Below are 9,654 nucleotides of genomic sequence, written 5' to 3'. Positions count from 1 at the left end.
CTTGGGGTTTTCCTTATTTTTATCCTATGTATATATTCCTATGCTCGGACCGGTTATCTTCGCAGCCGGATTTTGAGTCTTGATATTCCTGTTTTTGACACTCTTTTGTACATATATAATCACGCGTTGGTTATCCTTGTTCGTTACGTTATCAATCGGAGTGTTGCGCTTTCGAGATGCGATATTTTTGTTTACCCCTTTTTCTACAAAGGCTCCTAGTTATAATCAATCATTCATACTATTATACGTACTAAATTTTTATTTTTGAGGTCGTAATACCTTGCCATCTCTGAATTATGACTTAAGCATAAGACTCTGTATGGTAGGGTGTTACAGAATTGCTGAGTCAACATTTTGTTCTGAGCCAATATGGCATTCAAAGTATCAATTTCAAGAACTCCCCTCTTCTGAGGTGTCCCATTACTCATAGGATTCCTCTTAGAGGTGTACATGAATTGGTTATTAGCAACCATGTCAATGAGTTTCTGAGCTTCTGCAGGCGTTTTCTTTAGGTGAATGGATCCACCTGCAGAATGGTCCAATGACATCTTAGACAATTCAGATAGCCCATCATAGAATATATCCAGGATGGTCTATTCTGAAAGCATGTCAGAAGGACACTTTTTGGTCAATTGCTTGTATCTCTCCCAAGCTTCATAGAGGGATTCACCTTCTTTTTGTCTGAAAGTTTGAACATCCACTCTAATCTTACTCAGTTTTTGAGGAGGAAAGAACTTGGCCAAGAAGGTCGTGACCAGCTTATCCTAAGAGTTCAGGCTATCTTTAGGTTGAGAGTCCAACCATACTCTAGCTCTGTCTCTTACAGCAAAAAGGAAAAGCATAAGCCTGTAGACCTCGAGATCAACCCCATTAGTCTTAAAAGTATCACAGATTTGTAAGAATTCAGTTAAGAACTGAAAAGGATCTTCTGATGGAAGTCCATGAAACTTGCAATTCTGTTGCATCAGAGAAACTAATTGAGGCTTTAGCTCAAAATTGTTTGCTCCAATGGCAGGAATTAAGATGCTTCTTCCATGTAATTTGGAATTTGGTGCAGTAAAGTCACCAAGCATCTTCCTTGCATTATTGTTGTTATTATTTTCGGCTGCCATCTCCTTTTCTTGTTCGAAAATTTCAGTTAGGTCCTCTTCAGAGTACTGTGCTTTAGCTGCTCTTAGCTTCCTCTTCAAGGTCCTTTCAGGTTCAGGATCAGTTTCAACAAGAATGCCCTTTTCTTTGTTCCTGCTCATATGAAAGAGAAGAAAACAAAGAGAGAAGAGGAATCCTCTATGTCATAGTATACAGATTTCTTTATGTGAGTAGAAAAAGAGGAGAATAGAAGAAAGAGAAGAAAAAAATTCGAATACAGAAGAGATGAGAGGGTTAGAATTTTTGAGATGAAGGGAAGTGTTAGTAAATGAATAAATAAATAGAAAGAGATGAGAGAGAGAAAATTGAAATATTATTTTTGAAAAAAAAATTAGTGATTTTCGAAAATTGAGATAAGAAATACAATTAAAATTAAAATTTCAAACAATTAGTTAATTAAAAGAATTTTGAAAAAGAGTGAGGAATTTTAGAAAATTTGAGAGAAAAAAGTAGTTAGGTGGTTTTGACAAAGATAAGAAACAAACAAAAAGTTAATTAGTTAGTTGAAAAAGATTTGAAAATCAATTTTGAAAAGATAAGAAGTTAGAAAAGAATTTGAAATCAAATTTTGAAAGAGATATGATTTGAAAAAGATATGATTAAAAAGATATGCTTGAGAAGATATTTTGAAAAAGATTTGATTTTTAAAATTAAAATTGATTACTTGACTAACAAGAAACTAAAAGATATGATTCTAGAATTCAAAGATCGAACCTTTCTTAATAAGAAAGTACAAACTTCAAATTTTTGAATCAATCACATTAATTGTTAGTAAAGTTTTCAAAAATTATGAAATAAAATAAGAAAAAGATTTTGAAAATCAATTTAAAAAAAATATTTTCGAAAATATAAAAGAAAAATGAAAAAGATTTGATTTTTGAAAAAGTTTTGAAAAAGATAAGATTTTTAAAATTGAAATCTTGACTTGACTGACAAGAAACAACTAATTTTAAAAATTTTTGACTAAGTCAACCCAAAGATTTCGAAATTTTGAGTAAAATAAGGAAAATATATTTTTTTATTTTTGAATTTTTAATGATGAGAGAGAAAAACACAAATATAACCCAAAACATAAAAATTATGGATCAAAACACATGATGCATGCAAGAACACTATGAATGTCGAGATGAACACCAAGAACACTTTTGAAAAATTTTCAAGAAAAGAAAAACATGCAAGACACCAAACTTAGAAATTTTTTCATGCTTAAACACTATGAATGCAAAAATGCATATGAAAAACAACAAAAAACACAAAACAAGAAAATTTAAAGATCAAACAAGAAAATTTGTCAAGAACAACTTGAAGATCATGAAGAACACAAGCATGAAATTTCAAAAAATGCAAAAGTTTTTAAAACATGCAATTGACACCAAACTTAAAAATTGATTCAAGACTCAAACAAGAAACACAAAAATATTTTTGATTTTATGATTTTATGATTTTTTTGGATTTTTTTCGAAAATTACATTTTTTTTGAAAAACGAAAAAGAAAAATTTTTTAAAAGATTTTTGAAAAACTTTTTGAAAAAAAAAATTACCTAATCTGAGCAACAAGATGAACCGTCAGTCGTCCAAGTAATACCTTACGTGAGTAAGGGTCGATCCCACGGAGATTGTTGGTATGAAGCAAGCTATAGTCATCTTGTAAATCTCAGTTAGGCAGATTCAAATGGTTATAATGGTTTTTGAATATAAGAATAAATAAAGCATAAAATAAAGATAGAAATATTTATGTAATTCATTGGTGGGAATTTCAAATAAGTGCATGAAGATGATGTGTTCCTTCTGAATCTCTGCTTTCCTACTGCTTTCATCCAATCCTTCCTACTCCTTTCTATGGCAAGCTGTATGTAGGGCATCACCGTCTTTAATAGCTACTTCCCATCCTCTCAGTGAAAATGGTCCAAATGCTCGGTCACAGCACGGCTAATCATCTATTGGTTCTCGATCATGTTGGAATAGAATCCATTGATTCTTTTGCGTTTGTCACTACGCCCAACAATCGCGAGTTTGAAGCTCGTCACAGTCATTCAATCCCTGAATCCTACTCGGAATACCACAGACAAGATTTAGACTTTCCGAATTCTCAAGAATGGCAGCCAATAATTCTAGCTTATACCACGAAGATCTTGATTAAGGAATCCAAGAGATACGCGCTCGATCTAAGGTAGAACGGGAGTGGTTGTCAAGCACGTGTTCATAAGGACGGATGATGATGAGTGTCACGGATCATCACATCCATCAGGTTGAAGTGCAGCGAATATCTTAGAATAAGAATAAGCTTGAATTGAATAGAAAAACAATAGTAATTGCATTAATTCTCGAGGTACAGCAGAGCTCCACACCTTAATCTATGGTATGTAGAAACTCTACCGTTGAAAATATATAAGTGATGGTCCAGGCATGGCCGAATGGCCAGCCCCCCTCAATGGCATATGAATTCAAAAATAGGGAAAAAGATCAGGTCAAAAGACGCTTAGTACAATAATAAAAAGTTCAATTTATACTAAACTAGCTACAAGGATTTACAAAAATAAGTCTAAGTGCAGAAATCCACTTTCGGGGCCCACTTTGGTGTGTGCTTGGGCTGAGCTTGAGCTTTACACGTGCAGAGGCTTCTCTTGGGGTTAAACGCCAAGTTGTAACGTCTGTTTGGCGTTTAACTTTGGTTTGTGACGTGTTTCTGGCGTTTTACTCCAGAATGCAGCATGGAACTGGCGTTGAACGCCTATTTGCATTGTCTATACTCGAATAAAGTATGGAATATCATATATTTCTGGAAAGCTCTGGATGTCTAGTTTCTAACGTCATTAAGAGCGCGCCATTTGAAGTTCTGTAACTCCAAAAAATCTATTTCGAGTGCAGGGAGGTCAGAATCCAACAGCATCAGCAGTCTTTTGTCAGCCTCCTATCAGATTTTTGCTCAGGTCCCTCAATTTCAGCTAGAAAATACCTGAAATCACAGAAAAACACACAAACTCATAGTAAAGTCCAGTAATGTGAATTTTGCATAAAAACTAATAAAAACATCCCTAAAAGTAGCTAGATCCTACTAAAAACTACCTAAAAACAATGCCAAAAAGCGTATAAATTATCTGATCATCAATAAACAACACAACATAATAAACAGGATAAACACTAATTACGAGGTATTTTTTATTTATTTAAAAAAATGCCTGACAACAAAGTTAACCAATAAATTAAAATTAAATAGTAAATTAATTTTTACTATTGAAATCACTAACTTGAGAAAATTCAGGAGATAATCTTCATTGTTTACATTGTTAAACGATAATTTGTACAGGCGGAGCTACACTCGACCTCTTTTAAAGTATCTAAACAGGTCAGAAGCTGATCTTGCTCTAGTCGAAGTTCATGAAGGAATTTGCAGCACACATATAGGAGCAAGGAGCTTATCCTCCAAAATTCTTCGAGCAGGATTTTTCTGGCCGAATTTACATAAAGACTACCATCAAAAGGTGAAAACTTGCAGAAACTGTCAGAAACACGCTCCAATAATACATATGCCAGCCGAGTTATTAGACCACTCCAATGTAAGTTGGCCATTCTATCAATGGGAGATTGATATCCTTGGACCTTTTCCTACTGCACCAAAACAGGTAAAATTTTTTAGTTGTAGCAATTGACTACTTTTCTAAATGGATTGAGGCACAACCTTTGGACAAAATCACATCACAACAAATAGTTTCCTTTGTTTGGAAGTATATTATATGCAGATTTGGTATACCTCATCATGTCATTACTAATAATGGTTGCTAGTTTGTCAATCAGAAATTCACATCTTTTTCCAGAACCTAAACATAAAATAACATTTTTTCTCAGTTGAACATCCGCAAACAAACGGATTAGCTAAAGCAGCTAATAAGGTCATCCTACATGCCTTAAGAAAGAAGCTGGATAATGCAAAAGGCCTTTCGGCCGACCTTATTTCGAAAATCCTATGGGGTTATAACACCACTGCACACTCTACTACCAAAGAATCACCATTCTGACTAGTTTACAGATCCGAGGCAATGATTCCTTTGGAGATCTCTCAATCCTCACTAAGAACACAAGCAACATATCATGATGAAGCTCGGTGAACAGAACTATATTTAATTGAAGAAGTTCGAGATATAGCCTTTGTCCATCACCGAGCAATGCAACAAAACATAGCTCAAAGGTACAATCAGAAAGTTAATCCTCGCTCATTTCAAATTGGAAAGCTCTTAACGAACAAGACAGATGATCTCCATCCCATGGAAAGCTCACTGCTAACTAGGAGGGGCCATTCAGAATCGTCGACGTCCTCAAAAAAGGATTTTATAAGCTTGAATCATTAGATGGTACAATGTTACCTAGTTCTTGGAATATTTCTTCTTTAAAGAAATACTATAGCTAAAAGACATGGACATGCTTGTACTCTTTTTCCTACTCACAAGATTTTTTCCAAAAAAGAGTTTTGCTTGGAGAGATTTTAATAAGGCAAGCCAACCTACACCTTTGTAATCAAAGGTCATATAATAAATCATTGTGGCAAATAAAGAGCCGATCTATATCTACTATCTACTTTTTCAAAACCTAGATCTACTTATAACTTTTACCGATCATATCTACTCTTTCAATACATATTATGATTAAATACAAATCCGACTATATCATAACCGGATCTATACCAACTACCTTCCAAACTATGACTATCAATAGTCAACAAATCTCAATCAAATACCAACACTTATCAATTCGAGATAATTGTTCAAATTTAAGTCGCATCGTTTCCACATGCGCAATCAATCTAAACAAACCAAACAATTCACCATACGAAGGTGAACTAACGATATTTTCTCACTCAAACAATCTAACCCATATCAGTCATGGGGACAAATACGCCAGTAGGAACAATTCATGACCAAGCTAATTCAATTCAAATATCCAGCTATCAGACAAATATCAAAATTTCAGACATTATCATTCTGCTTATCAGGCTATTTTTGGGCAAAAGAAAATCTTATCAAACAAAATATAATATCATCAAATAGTAATAAAACATTATCAAAAATAGCAGTTTAAAGACCAAATATTACAAGTTCAAAAGCCAAAACAAATTGGCAACAGTCAAACATTTACAACTAAGACAAACTTTTCTTAAAACAATAAATCGGTCTGCCAGGTTGTCATCACCATCCTCGGCCACATCTTCATCGTCCACCAATAGCCCATCACGAACAACTTTACTCGGATCCATTGCCGCATAATCAGAACTAGGGACTAACAACTTGACCTGAGTAACAGCACGTTCAAACCCTTCAGCGAAAGAGTCCAAAGTCTCAATCTCACAACCACTCTCCAAATTCTTCAGCTTAACAATAACTTCAATAATATGATTATTCAGATTTGACAACTCATTTTCCTTTTTCTTCAACAACTCCACATCCTTATTGTTCATACCCTGGGTCGAGCTGTCCGACCTGGGATGTTCTACAGACAAAGCGACCGACCTCTTCAGGTTAGGATGATCCGACATCTTCTCAAAGAGCTCGGGCCAAGTCACAGGAAAGCCCAATAAAGGGCCCAAATAGAGGAACACGTCCCGAATCCAAGGGCAGCCCAAGCCCGTAGAGATAAAGGCGATTCCTTTGAAGGTACAAGGACCCCAATCAAAGATAAGATAAAGATAAGATAAGATAACTAACTTATCTCATCTAAAGAGGTCACTCTACACCACTATAAATACACTGGAGTACCCAGGTATAACTCATACTCTTATTCTACTCAATACCTGCTTAATACCCTTGCTAACTTAAGCATCGGAGTCCCTTGCAGGTACCCCTCACCCTCCGGAGACGAAGGAATCAGCACCTCCATCAAGTCTTACAAATCGGATACCTCCTTTCCGACCAGTACAGAAGATCTCATCTGAGATCGACTTACAGTTTCAGGTAACCCCTGGAACATTGGCGCCGTTGCAGGGGACCCGGAAGTCATCCCATTACCATGGCGGATGATTATGACAACGATCATACCTCAGATCTAGAAGAAAAAACGCCGCATAAAAACGCGGACTCTACACCAAAAGATACTCCCCAAACCAACAATAAGAACTCCCCAAACAAGGGAGCCCTGGATGCATTTCAAGATCGGTTAAAACAACTTGAGGAAGACGCTCTACATCAATGAGAGGCCAAGAAGGATCTACAAAGAGAAATAAGGCGACGCCGGGAACTAGAAACCAAACTCCTAAAACTTGAAGCTGATGTCAAGACCAAAGACAACCGATCCACCCCCGAAGATAACGCACGAAAGGAGCAAGACCCATTCACCAAAGAAATCATGAAGATGAAAATTCCAAAGGACTTTAAACTCCCAGACATGACCTTATACGACGGCACTACAGATCCCAGCCATCATCTCAGCAACTTCAGAAGCAGATGTATCTCACCGACGTCTCAGATGCAGTTCGTTGCAAAGCCTTTCCAACTACTTTAACAAAAACAGCAATTAGATGGTTCGACAATCTCCCTCCTAAGTCCATCTCAAGTTTCGACGACATGGCTAAAAAATTCCTGGCCAGATTCTCCATTCAAAAGGACAAAGCTAAACATGCCCCGAGCTTATTGGGAATCAGGCAAGGAGAACGGGAAACCCTGCATAACTACATGGAAAGATTCAACAAGACATGTATGGATATACAGAACTTGCCAACAGAAGCCGCTATTATGGGCCTCATTAACGGCTTGCGAGAAAGGCCCTTTAGCCAATCTATATCAAAAAAGTACCCCACATCTCTGAACGAGGTGCAGGAACGAGCGGAAAAATACATCAACGTGGAGGAAAACTCCTGGTTAGGAGAAACCTCGAATGTCGGGTTCACCCCCCAGGATAAAGACAAAGATTCCAGAAAGAAGAAAGATCGACATAGAGAGAAAATAAAAAAATACCACAATTATACCCATCTTCGGGTGTCTCTTGTGGATGTATACATAGAGGTTTGCAACACGAAAAAAATACCACCAGCTCGACCACTCAAAGGCAAAAAAGGAGGAAGAAACCGGGCTGAATATTGTGAATACCATCGAATCCGCGGGCACTCCACCAATGAGTGTTTTGGCCTAAAAAATGTCATAGAAAAACTCGTACGAGAAGGAAAGCTAGATCGATACCTGGCCACCCATGATGATGAACAAAGGAAAAGAAAAAGAGCAGAAGATGTCGGACCAACTGCCCGATCATCCCGAACACCAGAAAGACATGTCCACATAATACACGGCGGATTCGCTGGGGGAGGAATCTCCAAATCATCCCGCAAAAGACATCTCAAAGACGTATATCATGTCGCAGAAAAGGAGGACGCACCCGAAATCCCGGTGATCACTTTTACCAAGAATGACTGATAAACCACTATTTCATGGTTTATTTTGTGCTCAATTGAGTGGATTTTATCAACTCTTTACCCACTTATTCATACTGTTCGCATGTTTTACATTTGCCTTCCTAATTATGTGCTTTGATTGAAAACATGCTTCTTTGATCTTATATTTGCTTATTATTAATCCTCTCTTATTACCATTAGATGCATTGATATGTGTGTTAAGTGTTTTCAGAGATTATAAGGCAGGAATGGCCCAGAGGATGGAAAGGAAGCATGCAAAAATGGAAGGAATACAATAAGTTGGAGAAATTGCTAAGCTGTCCAGCCTGACCTCTTCACACTCAAACGAATATAACTTTAGCTACAGAGGTCCAAACAACGCAGTTCCAGTTGCGTTGGAAAGCTAACGTCTGGGGCTTCGATTTGATATATAATTTGTCATAGCTGCCCCAATGCCAGGCGATGCGAACGCGTGAGTCACGCGGACGCGTGACATGGCAAGAACGCAACCCGCGCGGCCGCGTGAACCATGCGGCCGCGTCACTTTTCCGCGACCTGTACGGACCAGCAAGCGCTGGAAGTGATTTCTGGACTGTTTCTGACCCAGTTTTTGGCCCAGAGGACATAGATTAGAGGCTATAAAGTGGGGGAATGCATCCATTCATAAGGAGGCACTCATAATTCACTTCTCATGATTTAGATTAATTTTGAGAGAGGTTCTCTCCTCTCTCTCTCTCTCTTAGGATTAGAAATTAGGATTTTTAGAAACTAGGATTTAGGACTTCTCTTGGTTTTTAAGAGTGACTCTCGATTCAGGTTCAATGTTCCTTTTTATTTATTTTTCCAATTAAATTTATGAACTCTTCCATGTTACAGATTACTCTTTTAAATTAATGTTATTTGAGATATTTCAGATCCATGATTGCTTTCTTTAATTTATGTTGTCGGTACTTATCCAAATTATTTTCATTCGAGTAGATAGTTTTCCTTTTGGCTCTGGTTAAATAACTGGCGACTCTTGAGTTATCAAACTCATTGTTAATTGAAAATTAGAATTCATCCACTTAACTTACCTTCATAGTTAGAGGTTAACAAAGTGGGAGAAAAATCTAATTCTCATTACAATTGATAAG

At 36.8% G+C, this 9,654-nt stretch overlaps 1 non-coding gene across 1 annotated transcript; it reads left to right on the top strand.

The window, feature by feature from the left end:
* The first annotated feature begins 603 nt into the window (after nucleotides 1-603).
* LOC127743313 (small nucleolar RNA R71) lies at nucleotides 604-710 on the top strand. Its single transcript, XR_008004705.1, has one exon. It is a non-coding gene; the product is annotated as a small nucleolar RNA R71 (small nucleolar RNA).
* Nucleotides 711-9,654: the final 8,944 nt, after the last annotated feature.

Source organism: Arachis duranensis, chromosome 10 (assembly GCF_000817695.3).
Source record: "Arachis duranensis cultivar V14167 chromosome 10, aradu.V14167.gnm2.J7QH, whole genome shotgun sequence".
Lineage (NCBI taxonomy): Eukaryota > Viridiplantae > Streptophyta > Magnoliopsida > Fabales > Fabaceae > Arachis > Arachis duranensis.
The sequence above is the reverse complement of the archived record's forward strand: the minus strand, read 5'-3'. Positions and strand labels throughout refer to the sequence as shown.